Genomic DNA, 17,658 nt, shown 5'->3' with positions numbered 1-17,658 from the left:
GAACCCAGAGGTAGACCCACACACATATGGGCACCTTATCTTTGACAAAGGAGGCAGGAATATACAATGGAAAAAAGACAGCCTCTTCAATAAGTGGTGCTGGGAAAATTGGACAGCTACATGTAAAAGAATGAAATTAGAACACTTCCTAACACCATACACAAAAATCAACTCCAAATGGATTAAAGACCTACATGTAAGGCCAGACACTATAAAACTCCTAGAGGAAAACACAGGCAGAACACTCTATGACATCCATCAAAGCAAGATCCTTTTGGACCCACCTCCTAGAATAATGGAAATAAAATCAAGAATAAACAAATGGGACCTAATGAAACTTAAAAGCTTTTGCACAGTGAAAGAAACCATAAAGAAGACAAGAAGGCAACCCTCAGAATGGGAGAAAATACTTGCCAATGAAGCAGTGGACAAAGGATTAATCTCCAAAATATACAAGCAGCTCATGAAGCTTAATACCAAAAAAGCAAATAACCCAATCCACAAATGGGTGGGAGACCTAAATAGACATTTCTGCAAAGAAGACATGCAGATGGCTAACAAACATATGAAAAGATTCTCAACATCACTAATCATTAGAGAAATGCAAGTCAAACCACAATGAGGTATCACCTCACACCAATCAGAATGGCCATCATCACAAAGTCTGGAAACCACAAATGTTGGAGAGGGTGTGGAGAAAAGGGAACTCTCCTGCACTGTTGGTGGGACTGTAAGTTGGTACAGCCACTATGGAAAACAATTTGGAGGTTCCTTAAAAAACTACAAATAGAACTACCATATGATCCAGTCATCCCACTCCTGGGCATATACCCAAAGAAAACCATAATCCCAAAAGAAACTTGTACCATCATGTTTATTGCAGCACTCTTTACAATAGCCAGGACATGGAAGCAACCTAAATGCCCATCAACAAATGAATGGATACAGAAGATGTGGCATATATATACAATGGAATATTACTCAGCTATAAAAAGGGATGAGATGGAGCTATATGTAATGAGGTGGATAGAACTACAATCTGTCATACAGAGTGAAGTAAGTCAGAAAGAGAAAGACAAATATTGTATGCTAACTCACATATACGGAATCTAAAAATGGTACTGATGAACTCAGTGACAAGAACAGGGAAGCAGATACAGAGAATGGACTGGAGAACTCGAGGTATGGGAGGGGGCGGGGGGTGAAGGGGAAACTGAGAAGAAGCGAGAGAGTAGCACAGACATATATATACTACCAACTGTAAAATAGTCAGTGGGAAGTTGTTGTATAACAAAGGGAGTCCAACTCGAGGATGGAAGATGCCTTAGAGGACTGGGGCAGGGAGGGTGGGGGGGAATCGAGGGGGGGGGCATCAAGGAAGGGAGGGAATATGGGGATATGTGTATAAAAACAGTTGATTGAACCTGGTGTACCCCCCAAAAAAAAAAAAAAAAACCACAATGAGGTATCACCTCACTCTTGTCAGAATAGCCACCATCAAAAAATCTAGAAACAATAAATATTGGAGAGGGTGTGGAGAAAAGGGAACTCTCCTGCATTGTTGGTGGGAATGTAAGCTGGTACAGCCACTATGGAAAACAGTATGGAGGTTACTTTAAAAACTAAAAATGGAACTACCATATGACCCAGCAATCCCACTCCTGGGCACATACCCTGAGAAAACCATAATCCAGAAAGAAACATGCATGCACCATAATGTTCATTGCAGCCCTATTTACAATAGCCAGGACATGGAAGCCACCTAAATGCCCATCAACAAATGAATGGATAAAGAAGATGTGGCATATATATGCAATGGAATATTACTCAGCCATACAAAGGAACGAAATTGAATTATATGTAATGAAGTGGAGAGACCTAGAGACTATCATACAGAGTGAAGTAAGCCAGAAAGAGAAAAACAAATACCGTATGCTAACTCACATATATGGAATCTAAAAAAATGGTACTGATGAACCCAGTGACAGGACAAGAGTGGAGATGCAGATGTAGAGAATGGACTTGAGGACAGGGCTGGGGTGGGGGTGGGGGTGCAAAGGGGAAGCTGGGATGAAGTGAGAGAGTAGCATAGGCATAGATACAGTACCAAATGTAAAATAGATAGCTAGTGGGAAGTTGCTGTATGACAAAGGGAGATCATCTCGATAATGGGTGATGCTGTAGAAGGCCAGGACAGGGAGGGTGGGAGGGAGTCATGGGAGGGAGAGAATATGGGGATATATGTATAAATACAGCTGATTCACTTTGGTGTACCTCAAAAACTGGTACAAGAGTTAAAGCAATTATATTCCAATAAAGAGCTTAAAAAATAAAAATAAATAAATAAAGTATTGTGCCTTGGGACTTTCTAGGTGGTACAGTGTTTAAGAATCTACCTGCCTATGCAGGGGACACAGGTTCGAGCCCTGCCCCAGGAAGATACCACATGTCATGGAGCAACTAAGACTGTGTGCCACAGCTATTGAGCCTGTGCTCTAGAGCCCATGAGCCACAACTATTGAGCCCATGTGCTGCAACTACTGAAGCCCATGTGCCTAGAGCCCGTGCTCTGCAACAAGAGAAGCCACCATGAGAAGCCCATGCACCACAATGAAGAGTAGCCCCCACTCTCAGCAACTAGAGAAAGCCCATGCGCAGCAACAAAGACCCAACACAGCCAATAAAAAAATAATAAATCCAATAAATAAATAAATTTATAAAAAATATAAAGTATTGTGTCTTTTATGGCATGAGGCCAAAGTGACAGCACAGTTTGCTGTGCAGCCTGGATATTGCAGAGTTCCCTATTGCTATGGACTGCTTTCAAATTGTAAGTCTTATGGCTTTCCACCTAATAAACGGTCCCTAAACCATTGTATCTTCTTTTTTAAAAATTTATTTTATAAAAAAGTATAGTTATATACAATGTTGTGTTAATTTCTGAGGTACAGCCAAGTGATTCAGCTATACATAGATATATATTCTTTTTCATATTCTTTTCCATTATGGTTTATCACAGGATATTGAATATAGTTCCCTGTGCTGTACAGTAGGACCTTGTTGTTTATTCATTCTATATATAATAGTTTGCATCTGCTAATCCCAAACTCCCAATCCATCTCTCCCCTAACCCTCTCCTTGGCAACCATAAGTCTTTTCTCTATGTCTGTGGGTCTATTTCATAGATAGTTTCCTTTATGTCATATTTTAGATTCCACATATAAATGATATCAAATGATATTTGTCTTTCTCTTTCTGACTTACTTCACTTAGTATGATAATCTCTAGTTGCCTCCATGTTGCTGCAAATGGCATTATTCCATTCTTTTTCACTGCTGAGTAGTATTCCATTATATATATGTACCACTTCATCTTTATCCATTCGTCTGTTAGTGGACATTTAGGTTGTTACCGTGTCTTGGCTATTGTGAATAGTGCTGCTATGAACATAAAGGTGCATGTATCATTTTGAATTACAGTTTTGTCTGGGTATATGCCCAGGAGTGGGATTGCTGGGTCATATGGTAATTCTATACTTAGTTTTGTGAGGAACCTCCATACTGTTTTTCATAGTGGCCGCACCAACTTACATTCCCACCAACAGTGTAGGAGGGTTCCCTTTTCTCCACACCCTCTCCAGCATTGCTTGTTTGTTTGTCTGTCTGTTTGTTTTGGCTGCTCTGGGTCTTAGTTGCAGCACGTGGGATCTTCACTGTGGCACGTGGGCTCTTAGTTGCGGCATGGGTGCAGGATCTAGTTCCTCAACCAGGGATTGAACCCTGCATTGGGAGCATGGAGTCTTAGCCACTGGACCACCAGGGAAGTCCCATCCAGCATTTATTATTTGTAGACTTTTTAATGATGGCCTTCTGACTGGTGTGAGGTGGTACCTCATTGTTTTGATTTGCATTTCTCTAATAATTAACAACATTGAGCATCTTTTCATGTGCCCATTGGCCATCTGTATATCTTCTTTGAAGAAATGTCTGTTTAAATCTTCTGCCCATTGACAATTGGATTTCTTGTTTTTTTATTGTTGAGTTGTATGAGTTATTTGTTTATTTTGGAAGTTAAGTGCTTATTGCATCATTTGCAAATATTTTCTCCCAGGTGGTAGGTTGTCTTTTTGTTTTGTTTACAGTTTCCTTTGCTATATAACCATTGTATCTTCTTGTTCATGGTGGTAGTACATGGCTATCAATTTCTCTCTAGATACAGTCCTGAGATAAAACAGTGAAAATATGCTACTACTCTTGCTGGCTGAAGGAATTAAAAATGAATCATTTATGGGATTTCCTTGGTGGTTCAGTGGTTAAGACTCGTACTCCCAATGTAGGGGGCCCAGGTTCAATCCCTGGTCAGGTAACTAGATCCCATGTGCATGCTGCAACCAAGAGTTTGCATGCCACAACTAAGGAGCCTTGGAGCAGCAACTAAGGAGCCCACTGGCTGCAACCAAGGAGCACACGTGCTGCAACAAAGGAGCCAGTGAGCCACAACTAGGGAGCCTGTGAGCCACAACTAAGGAGCATGCCTTAAATAAACAAATAAATAAAAATACATTAAAAAAAAGAACCATTTACTGGGTTAATAACGTAACAGGTGCCACAGCCTGCATTTATTTATTCTAGTAATGACAATATACCTGGAAGAGCAGATGCAATTGGCATCAGCACCTGATTAATTTGAAGATTAGCTGCTAATATTTTCCAATAATTCCATAATATTTTCTGGCATTTGCTCTGGCAAACAGGAAATGACCAAAACTCTTGGTTTATGCCTCCTGTTTACACCTGTTGTCCCAAGGTCCAATCCAAAATCTGACCTAGATTTTTCATTTTCTGAGGAAGTACTTTTTTGTTGTTGTTGTTGTTTATTTATTTATTTACTTATTTATTGAGGTACACCAAGGTCAATCATCTGTATTCATACACATATCCCCGCATTCCCTCCCTCCCTCGACTCCTCCCCACCCTCCCCGTCCCAGTCCTCTAAGGCATCATCCATCCTCGAGTTGAACTCCCTTTGTTATACTACAACTTCCCACTGGCTATCTATGTTACAGTTGGTAGTGTATATATGTCTATGCTACTCTCTCACTTCGTCTCAGCTTCCCCTTCACCCCCCGCCCCCCCAAACCTCGAGTTCTCCAGTCCATTCTCTACATCTGTGTCCTTGTTCTTGTCTTGTCACTGAGTTCATCAGTACCATTTTTAGATTCCATATATATGAGTTAGCATACAATATGAGGAAGTACTTTTAACACTAGAATTACATAAGCTAGAATGGAGATCCTCAGTTTTATACTCCCAGCTTCTGCATGTTTTCATCTAGTAGTGGGTGAGATGCATGTGCAGTTCTCACTTGAAAACACGATTAAACATGAACGACAAGCAGTGACCCATCTCATTTTCCCCGATCGTTTTCTGATGCCGCGAACTAACTTCTCCCTTTCAAGGACAGTATGCAGAATGATCAATGACATAAATCAAGTGTGCTTAGACAAGGAGCTAGGGACAGCTTACTCCTTATGGTCTCTGGTCTTGAGGGGGAAAGTATTCAAAGCCCCACCAGCCACTCAGTTTACTAGGCAGTTTTTCAGTGGCCTGTAAGATCCTTGAGGCCACCAGTGAGCAGGTCAGGGAGAAAAGTGGGACACTGTAGGTTAAGTTTATAAGAAATACATGCAAAAAAATACAGACTCGGGAATCCTATTTTGGAGCACTTAGTAGGTAGTTTGAATGCTTTTGCTACATTATATGTCTAGGTATGAGAAAGAAACCATAAGTAACCTCTTAGCATCTTGTCACTATACAGTGTAGGTCACTGTGTTGTGGTTGTATTTATGGGCTCTTTCCTTTCTCTGGAGAATAAGTTTCTAGAGGGTAGGGGCAATGTCTCACCATCTCTGTATCCCAGCATCTACCACAGTCCCTATCCCAGTGCCTGGCACAAAATAATTCCTCAATGAATGTCTGATAAATGAATGAGTGCATCCTTTCCCTGGTATTGTGGGCACTCTGTTTCCCTCAGCCCATCTACTTGAACACTTACTCATCTTTCTTGACTCAATACAGCCATCATCTCCTCTGAGAACTCTTCTTTGTGACAAGTCCAATGTCTCCAGTGACGATTCTTTCCTTTGTGCTCCCAGTATACCCTGAAGAGTTGTCTCAGTAATCACGGCTCTTTGATGGAACAGTTGTTCTACAAATCTGTCTCTCCCACTCGTCTGAATGTCCTTGAGGACAGAGAACATGTCTTTTCTGTGCTCTTATCCCTGGTGCCTTGAGAAGTGTCATGGTAGGCTCCCAACCTCTGTTTCGAATTCCTCCTACACCAGACCTGTGGGGTTAACTCATCCAAGGACCCCAAATAGAGAGCATGTCAAGGGTCATGGTAATGATCTCAGTAAAATAAGGAACTTGCCAAGGGAATGCATGGATCTCTTCTTAACATCTTTTTTGGGCAGCAACCATGTCCATTTATGTTCTATCTTTGGTAGCTAGTACAGTGCCTAGCACACTGGAGGCATTTAATCAAGCTTTGATGAGCGGAAGGATGAATAAATAGGCCTCAAAAATGATATATACCAGCCAATGTAGATTTCAAACTTGATAGATCCAAAGCAGTCTCACAAATCATCTGCCTCCAGTCTGAAGCGACATAACCGAAAAATCTCTGCACAATGTAGCATTTACATGCAGGCTGCCTTCAGGGCTACGGACGTTGTGGGCTGGGTCCTGAGTAAACACAGGCTACACTGAAGAGCCATTGTGGGCGCTGGGAGTTCTTTCAAGTTCCTCTGGGGTCTGAACTTGATTTGCAGTTGGAGCCAAGTCTCTACCAAGCCCCCCCTCTTTTAGGCAATTGAATTATTAACTAAAAGAAAACTGTCCAGGGTGTAGCAGTTAGCAGCAGGCTGCCAACGGTAGGGAAATTTTATTTTGTTTACTCAGAGTGTTTGCACCTAATCTAACGAAGAGTAAGAATGAGCCCTCAGAAAGCAATTTAGGAGACCTGATTCTGAAGGAAGACAGGGAGGCAGTTCAGGGCAGTCTAGGAATGGCACTGCAGTGCGACCCCTCAGGACAAGACTGAGTTCCAGGTGGGTATTATCCACAGCTTCCTTCTGTGCTGGCTTTTCAGGGTCCCTGGGAGGGGCCCAGGGCTCCAGTCTCCCAAATATCTCCTGCAATCCCTGATTTGAATTCTACATCGTTTACTGAAGTCTTTGATCCTTGTTGAGATGCAAATGCCACAGAGAGGGACAACTCTGGAAAGTAGTCTGAGTTTAAGTCTAACATTTTCAACTTAAAAACCCTCTGAATACATCACTTTACATCTCTGGGCCTTAAGTACTACCTAACATACTGGGTTTTTGAGATTGCTTTTTGTTGTTGTTATTTTGGGGTTTTGTTGTTCTTTTTGTTTGTTTGTTTGTTTTGGCCGCACTGCCCAGGTTTCAGGATTGAATTCAGGCCCTTGGCAGTGAAAGCACAGAGTCCTAATCACTGGACTGCCAGGGAATTCCCTGGAATTACTTTGTAAATCAAAAAACTTTCTACAGATAGAATGATTATCCATAATAATTTCTACATGCATGGTGCCTTAGCCCATTGCATCGCTCTGTAAAACACCTGAGGGCAAGAAGTATGTCTTATTAGGTATCTGCAGCTTCTAGCTCATACATGAACCAGAGCAGGTGCCCATAAAGGGTAGGTGAGTTGAGTAAGGCTAATTTTCCGCAGTAAGAAGTAAGTATACTGCAGTCTTCTATCATGTCTAAGATTATGATCCTCACTTCCTTCAGCATCATAGAGTAACCACTGAACTCTGTCCTTTTGCTCTGGGAAAGCAAGGCAAACTGACCATCTCTGCTGAATTCCCAGTGGAACTCTTAGCCCTTAAACATGATAACTGTAATCCTGGGGACTATTCATCCTAGAGCTCACTCGTAGCCCATGTGCTAATAGTAGATGGTCCTGTTTTACCCATTGGTATACCTGTACTTGTCAGGCAATGCACCCAAACCTTCATTTCAGAAGAATGGTCATCGTGTATATGGGACATGGTGAGAAGGCAGGAAAACCCGACCCAATGATGTGACGTGTTAAATATCCCTCATGTGAGCCCATACGTTGATTTTGGTTTTTACTGAAGTATTGCAAAGACACAGACATTTAAAATTTTACTTTGAGAGGTAGTGTGATAAGAGGGCCCAAGATACTTGGCTTCTTCTCTTAATCTGTCATCAACCAATTGGACTAATCATTCCTGTGCCCCCCATTTCTCATTCAGTGAAGTCCAGCAAGGAAGAGACGGCTTCTAAGGAAACTTCCATTACTCTCTTTGGCTCCAGTGGCCCCTTTCCTCATGCATGGCTGTTTTCTGTGTTTAGAATGCCTCCTGTTGGCCAAACTGGAGTCTCTACCTCGCACTCCCCAAATTTGTCAGAGCATGGGACCAAGTGTGGGCCTTGCTGGAAGGAGAGTTGGATGGGTTTGTCTTGGTCCTGCCACACAAGGCTGTCTGGAAAGGGAAAGAGACTCCAGCAGGAAGAAGAGATTTGTGTAAGCTGCCCAATGGCCATGAAAAGAGCTCTAAGGGGTCCAAAAATAGAGATGCATCCATAAGGGACACAGGAGCCCAAATAGGTGGAGGGGAGAAGACAATGCCAAGCAAAGTTGTGCATTTTGATTGCTAAGTGCCTAGTGCCATTTTCTGAAACAAAACTGTGTTTGCAAATTTAAGTGGTAGTGGGACCATTACCTTGAAGGGAGAAAAAAATCCATGGACCCACTGGGAGTTTAGGGACAGGGATGCTTATCCCTGTGAAATAATAAGGGAACAGTGGAAGGCAAAAACAAACTTGTGCTTTGATCACAAACTGTATATCACCTTTGTTCAACATGCCAACTCATATGCTTTAAATATATGTATTTTTTATTCATTTGGAGCCTCAGTTTATTGTCTGAAGATATATATCAAGCTGTGTGCAAATATTTTCTTTTTTTAATGTTACATACTGGAAGCTAAAATCACTCTCTGCGGAGTTAGCAAATCAACAATGGTTCGGTTGGGACTTCCCTGGTAGTACAGTGATTAAGAATCTGCCTGTCAATGCAGGGGACGTGGATTCAATCCCTGGTCTGGGAAGATCCCACATGCTGCAGAGCAACTAAGCCTGTGCGCCACAACTACTGAGCCTGTGCTCTAGAGCCCACAAGCCACAACTACTGAAGCCCATGGGCCTAGAGCCCGTGCTCCACATCAAGAGAAGCCACTGGAATGAGAAGCCTATCCACCGCAATGAAGAGTAGCCCCACTCTCTGCAACTAGAGAAAGCCTGTGCATAGCAACAAAGACCCAATGCAGCCAAAATTAAATAAATAAATACATACATAAATAAATAGTTTAATTAATTAAAAAAACCAATTTGGTTGTCATCTACAAATAACAGCAGGAATGTACACATGACAATTTTCCAGGCACTTAACTAGAACTGACTTGGACCCAGATAGGTAGTGGGGAAAAAGGGAGAGTTATATTTTGCCTTTCTTCTCCATTGCCTACAGTGAGTAGTGGAGTGTTGAACAGAGAAGCACGTGGGTTCTGCCACTGGTAGTACTGTGAATGTGGGCAGATTGCTTAGTTCTCATTCATTCATTCAACAAACAAGTGATTGGGAAACAAGGAGTTGAGAATCAGTCTGAAGGAACATTCAAGTTGAAGGACACTGACAGCTGAAATCTAGAGATAATGCTGGGTTGTGATCAAGAGAAGGTAGCCAGAGCACATGGGAGTTAGTGTATAGGCATATAGCCTCTGAGGGACCCACCAGACATTGAATTAATGCCACAAGGGCATCCCTGCTCTGGGAAGACTTACATTATCTGCATTTAGGGTGGCTAGACATGCCGTCTGCTGTCTTAGTGCCTGTTTACTTTTTATGCCATCCATAAAAAGGTGGTCAAGCTTGTTTTAATGTATTTTTAAAAGGTAGGAGTAGCCTTGTGAGAATAATTAGAATCCCACTGTTTTTTGATACATTATACTCTAAGGCAGCGTATTTTCCTGTCTACTGACTTTTTCTATTTTCCTGTCTACTGCCAAATAGTCTATGTAAGAGTAAATGAACAAATAAAAGGATTGCTCTGTAGCTATTTGAACTTGGTTTTTAGGGAACTTTATCTTCACTCATATGAAAAAATAAACAAATTCTTAACTTTAGCTTTTCCAGGTTCACCAAAAATGCACAATGTGTGCCCATAGAAGCAAAAGGGGAAAAAGATGGAAATAATGACTCAGTATTCAGGGTAAAAGATTCTGTTACATGAATAGAGGGCACTGTATGGATTGATTAGGTGGTGATATTGGCCAAATTATTAGAGAAAAAAATGGAAGAGTAGTAGGATCTTTTGAAATATTGCAGAGGAAAAGCTATGATCAACACAGTATGTTAAAAATAACCCCTAAATGCCAAAAAAGTTGTCTGGCAAAATGACACTCTCTTATCCAGAGTTTTTCTGTTTTTACCCCCAAAATGTCCTTTTCATCAGTATAACTCTAATAATTTTTCAAATTTAAAATTACACAAATCAAAATAAGTTCATTCACTGATTAAAAAAAATCAAAATGTTGTATAAAACCCAAAATATCCTTTGACTGCCAACTCTATCAAAGACATCCCTAGCCCTACCAGAGATATCCACCATTGTGAGTTCAGTGGATAGTATTCAAAAAAGAATGAGGCTGATCAATATGTTCTATTAATATAGAAGTCTCAACGTAATGTTGAGAAAACAAAGACATTTAGAGTATACATTATACTATTCTTGTAAAAAATTAAAATATGCTCAAGACAATACTATATTGTATCTATATATCTATAACATATCCATGTAGTTCTCTCTATTTATGTCTATACTATCTATACATATATCTAAATCTAAATCTGTATCTAAATCTAGTATCTATATCTAATGTTTAAAGGAATTTTCTCTTCTGGTAATGGTGAAATAGATGAGTTTCTTCTTGAGGATAAGGAACACTTAAAAACCTGTGCAAAATTTGATAACATGTACTTAAAGTCATTAAGCATCAGACTTCCCTGGTGGTACAGTGGTTAAGAATCTGCCTGCCAATGCACGGGACACAAGTTTGATCCCTGGTCCAGGAAGATCCCACATGCCGTGGAACAACTAAGCCTGTGTACCACAACTACTGAGCCTGTGCTCTAGAGCCTGCGAGGCACAACTACTGAGTCCACACACTCTAGGGCCTGCGTGCCACAACTACAAAGCCTGCATGCTGCAACCACTAAAGTCTGCACACCTAGAGCCCATGCTCCACAACAAGAGAAGCCACTGCACTGAGAAGTCCACTTGCCAGAGCTAGAGAAAGCCCAAGTGTAGCAACGAAGACCCAATGCAGCCAAAAATAAATAAATTAATTAAAAAAATGAAGTCATTAAGCACCTAATAAGATAGTGAATAATTGTTAGACTCTGATCTATGGAAGGGCAGGTGCTCAGAGATATTCTAGAGATTGACCTCTTTCCCCCTGGGGGATTATTTACTCATTTTAGAGGGGGTTGCTGAGAGGCTGAGAAACTAAGTGGCTGTTTTCATAGCCTTGTCAGGCTAAGGAAACTGGAAAATGACACAGTGCAACCATGAAGAGCTGTTTCTTTGCTTGGTGTTGGGACCTCAGTGCCCCACATTAGTGACAAGGTTATACAAAAAAGGCTGGTTCTTGCAGAGATTGCTACTCCGTTTTGGATAATCTCAGTCACAAATTTGGTTTAAAGTGAACTCATGTTACTCGGGCATGCATGTGCCTCCCAGAAATAAATATATGTTCTCTAGGGGAAAAATATATCATTCTGGGGAACAAATTAGTCTACAAACAATTTTGCAAGTAGATATCTGATCTACAATTAAAACAAAACAGGCACATGAGGGACAAAATGGAAAAAAAATAATGAAAACCATCAGAAACAATAGATGATAAGAAGAGACCCACAGAGAAACCAGATATTGCAACTATCAGATTCAGCCTTTAAAATACCTATTCATTATATTCAGGGAGATAAAAGACAAGTCTTAGAAATATGACAGAGTACTAGAAACTATAAAAATTAAAAAATGTAAAGTCTCCAACTAAAAATTATAATTGAAATAAAAAACTCAATGAATATTTTTAACAGAAGAGTAAACATTACTGAAGAGAGATTTAGTGAACTGGAAGATATGATGGAAGAAAATATCTAGAATGAAGCATAAAGAGACAAAAGGAAGAAAATATAAAATAAAAAAGGAAATCATAGATATGGATAATTTTGTGTGAAGATCAATCATATGATACCTTAAGTGTGAGAAGGAAAGGAGAGGAAGAATGGGGCACAAAAATATTTTAAGAGCTTATAGCTGAGAGTTTTTCTCAATTGATAAAAGTTATCAAGCGGACTTCCCTTGTGGTCCAGTAGTTAAGACACTGTGCTCCCATTGCAGGGGGTGCAGGTTCAAACTTGGTCAGAGAACTAAGATCCTGCATGCTGTGTGGCACGGCCAAGAAATTAAAAAAAAAAAAATCCATCAAGCCACAGATCCTAGAGGACAAACAAAGCCATGCAGGATAAATAGAAAGAAAGCTATACCTAGGTAATTATGGTAAAACACTGAAACCCAAAGACAAAAAATAATAATAAAAACAAAAATTAAATCTTAAAGTGCTAAAGCAAAAAAGAGAGATTACCTTCAAAGGAGAAACAACTAAACCTACAGATGATTTCCCTATAGAAGCAATGAAGAGCCAAAGACAAAACAATAATCTACTTAAATCAAATAGAGAAAATGACTACCAACAAAGAATTCTACACCCAGGGAAACATGCTTTGTGAAGAAAGGTGAAATAAGGACTTTTTGTTTTCAGACATAAAAAGTTACAGAACTTAACACCATGTTAAAGGAAATACCGAAAATATTCTTCTAGCAGGAGAAAAATGATCTATGAAGGAAGACTAGAGGTACAGAAAGGAATGAAAATTAATAAATAGGTAAAAATAGAGGATTACTGACTGCGTAAAACATCAACAATATGATCATATGAAGTTTTAATTGTTTAATAAACTAAATTACATGAAAACAGCATGCAAGTTGGGAGGCAGAAGTGGAGTTAAGATGTTTCTAAGGTCATCATATTGTTCAGGAAGGGGTTTGCAATAGACTAAATATTTGTCTCTTTCCCCTCAAAATTCACATATTGAAATCCTATCCCCCAATGTGATGGTGTTGGTGGGATTAGTGCCCTTATAAAAGGGACCTCAGAGAGCTCTCTCACCCTCTATCCACCATGTGAGGATACAGTGAGAAGACAGCAGTCTGCAACCTGGAGGACAGCCCTCACTAGAACATGACCCTGCTGGCACTCTGATCTCAGACTTCTACCCTCCAGAACTAGAACAAGTACAAATAAATTGTGAAAAATAAATTTTTGTTGTTATAAGACAGTCTATGGTACTTTGTTGTAGTGCACCGTAGCTGATGAAGAAGACAGCAGGAAGGAGGAACTATCAACTAAGATTAGACTTTGAGAACTTCTGATGCTGACCAAGATAGAGTATGCCTTCTACAGTCTACCTATGTTTTATTGCAACAAAAAACTGTGGACAGAATAGAAAAAGCAAGTATCAGAGAACCCTGAGAAAGCACTGGACAAAATTCAATACAGATTCAGTAAAACTGGACAAAACAAAAACCCCCAAAGCCCCCCAGCAAATTAGGGATAGAAGGAAAGTTTGTTAACTTAATAAAGGGCACCTTAAAAAATTCTACAGCTAACATCAAGCTTAATGATGAGATATTGAATGCTTTTCCCTGTAACTTAGAAATCTCAGTCCTGATTATCTACCCATATGAGCTGAAAACTAATGTTCATACAAAAAACTCCATGTGAATGCTTTTAGCAGCTTCATTCAGAATTGTCAAAGATGGAAACAACCCAGATGTCCTCCAAACAGGTGATTAGATAAACTGGGGTATGTCCATACAATGGAATACTACTCAGCAATAAAAGGAATGAATTATTGTTTCACATAACAACATGGATAATTTAAAATGCACTCTGCTAAGTGAAAAATCCGAAAGGCTATATACTGTATGATTCCATTTATATGACATTCTTAAACAGGCAAGACTATAGGGATGGAAAAGAGATCAGTGGTTGCTAGAGGGTGGATGTGGGAGAAGAGGTTGACTATAAAAGGGTATAACAAGGGAATCTGGAGGGATGATGGAACTGTTTTATATGCTTCTTTGGTAGATATACAATTTTATGTATTTGCCAGAAGCCATAGAACTGTAAATCAAGAGGGGAAATTTTTACTGTGGGCAATTTTTTTTAAACAAACCACCAAGACGGAATTCAGAGTGTGACAAATGAATCTAATTCTACGTAACATATGTATTATATTCGAAATAACCATACTGAAGGGGGTGGGTAAAAAAAGTAGCTTACCTAAGTAACTTGGGAAAACAGTGTCTTGAATGAATACTGAAATACTCAAAGACAAAAAGAACTGTAGAAAATAATATACTCTAGTTGGTAAATTTGTTTCTTACGAGGGGTGTGTATTTGTAATCCTGAAACTATTTTATATGTATACTAGAATTGAAAAAATAAATCCATGTCTTGTAGATGATGATAACCAAGTTTCTCATTGCTGGAGAAAGAAGTTACACTATGCCAAGGAGGAATGCCTGTGGTGCTAGACTGAAGTCCAAAGCATCAGTATAAACTCATGGTTTCTTTTCATACATATACAGAGCAGTAGCACAGAATACATGGGTTAGCACACACACACAGGCATACCTAGTGTTTTCTTGCTTCGCTTTTTTGTGAAGATGTTTACAAATACTGCATTTTTTTACCAAAGTTTTGTAGCAACCCTGCGTTGAGCTAGTTGCTCACTTCATGTTTCTGTGTTACATTTTGGTAATTCTCGCAATATCTCAAACCCTCTGACAAAAAGATTATGACTTGCTGAAGGCTCAAATGGTACTTTTTTTTACATTTGTTTATTTATTTATTGGCTGCCTTGGGTCTTTGCTGCTGCTTGCGGGCTTTCTCTAGTTGTGGCGAGCAGGGGCTGCTCTTCGTTGCAGTGCAATGGACTTCTCATTGAGGTGGCTTCTTTTGTTGGGGAGCACAGGCTCTAGGCACACAAGTTTCAGGAATTGTGGCACACAGGCTCAATAGTTGTGGCTCACAGGCTTTAAAACAAAGGCTCAGTAGTTGTGGCACAACCTAAAGTATGAGGACTTCCCTGGTGGCGCAGTGGTTAAGAACCCGCCTGCCAATGCAGGGGACACGGGTTCGATCCCTGGTCTGAGAAGATCCCACATGCCACGGAGCAACTAAGCCCGTGCTCCACAGCTACTGAGCCCACGAGCCTAAGGCCTGTGCTCTGCAACACGAGAAGCCACCACAATGAGAAGCCGGTGCACCCCAACGAAGAGTGGCCCCGCAACCAGGGAAAGCCTGCGCAGAGCAATGAAGACCCAATGCAGCCAATAAATTAATTAATTTAAAAGAAACAACTAAAGTATGTACATTGTTTTTTTAGACATACTGCTATTGCACACTTAGACTACAGTATAGCACAAAAATAACCTTTATATGCACTGGGAAACCAAAAAACTTCATGTGACTCACTTTATTTCAATATTCACTTCATTTGTTACAATTGATCAACAAATAATAATATATTATTATTAACTAAAGTCCATAGCTTCCATCGGGGTTTACTCTTTGTGTTGTATAGTTTGACAAATGTATCAGCCATTACAGTATCATTCAGAATAGTTACTGTTTTAATAATTCTCTGTGCTCCTCCCTCTCTCTCCCTTGGCTCCTTGAGTCCCTGGCAACTATTGATCTTTTTACTGTATCTATACCTTTTGCAAAATGTCATATACCTGGCATAATATAGCATATAACTTTTCTAGATTGGCTTCTTTTACTTAGGCTATACATTTAAGGCTTCTCCATGTCTTCTTATGGTTTGATAGCTCATTTATTTTTATGCTAATAATATTCCATTGAATGGATGTACCACAGCTTGTCCATTCACTTACTGAAGTACATCTTGTTTTCTTTCAAGTTTTGGCAATTATGAATTAAGCTGCTGTAAACTTTGTATGCAGGTTTTTTTGTGGACATAAGTTCTTGACTCATTTGAGTAAATACCGAGGAGCACAAAATTCTGGGTCATATGGTAAGAGCATGTTTAGTTTTATAAATAACTACTAACCTGTCTTCCAAAGTGGCTTTACTATTTTGCATTCCCACCAGCAAAAAATAACAGTTCCTGTTGCTTTACAACTTCAACAGTGTTTGGTACTGTCAGTGTCTTGGTTTTTAGCTGTTCTAATTGGTATGTAATGTTATTTCATTGTTATTTTAATTTGCAATTCCAGTATGATATATAGTGTTGAGCAGCTTTTCTTTTCTTTTTTTAATAACTTGAACATTTTATTACCTAATTTTGGAGATGTTCTCCATGCTTTAATTTTTTCTATAAAAGCAAATAAGTCACATAAAAGTTGAGTAGCTTGTTTTTAAATTTTCATCATGATAGAAGGGTAGTAGCTCCTAAACCCAACCACAGATTCATAATTCCACTTCTAGGTTTCTGAAATACCAAATGCTCTGAAAACCAAAAATTGTTTTTCTTTTGTTTTGTTTTTTAAATGTTTAGCATGAAAACTAAGTTGGCAACAAAACTTGACCCAAACAGGCATGTTAATTTTACTCCTTATTTATCACACTTGCAGTGACTATTCATTCATATATTTCACTGAAGAAATATTAATTCGTTTAATTACAGGGGACTGCCCCAGACCCCACTCAGAAGGTACATATACATACAGTACACTTTCAGCAAACAAAAAAATAATCATAGACACACTTTCTGAATTCTGAAACATCTGATTTCAAGGATTTGGGTTAGGGATTGCAGAATTTGCACTATTACAGCTGACTTTTTTTATTCTGTTTTAGTTTAGTTATACTTAACAAACTTCAAATATGAAAATTCACATTTAAAAATATAAATTAACAGATGATTTAAGGAACCTCCACACAGTTCTCCATATAGTCTGTACCAGTTTACAGTCCCACCAAAAGTGTAGGGGGGTTTCCTTTTCTCCATACCCTCTCCAGCATTTATTGTTTGTATATAGATTTTTGATGATGGCCGTTCTGACTGGTGTGAGGTGATACCTCACTGTAGTTTTGATTTGCATTTCTCTAATAATTAGTGATGTCGAGCTTCTTGTCATGTGCTTTTTAACCATCTGCATGTCTTTGGAGAAATATCTATTTAGATCTTCCACCCATTTTTTGATTGGTTTGTTTGTTTTGATATTGAGTTGCATGAGCTCTTTGTATATTTTAGAGATTAATCCCTTGTTGGTTGCTTTGTTTGCAAATATTTTCTCCCATTCTGAGAGTTGTCTTAGTTTTGTTTATGGTTTCCTTTGCTGTGCAAAAGCTTTTAAGTTTAATTAGGTCCCGTTTGTTTATTTTTGTTTTAATTTTCATTGCTCTAGGAGGTGGATCGAAAAAGATCTTGCTGTGATTTATGTCAGAGAG

Source organism: Hippopotamus amphibius, chromosome 13 (assembly GCF_030028045.1).
Source record: "Hippopotamus amphibius kiboko isolate mHipAmp2 chromosome 13, mHipAmp2.hap2, whole genome shotgun sequence".
Classification (NCBI taxonomy): domain Eukaryota; kingdom Metazoa; phylum Chordata; class Mammalia; order Artiodactyla; family Hippopotamidae; genus Hippopotamus; species Hippopotamus amphibius.
The sequence above is the reverse complement of the archived record's forward strand: the minus strand, read 5'-3'. Positions refer to the sequence as shown.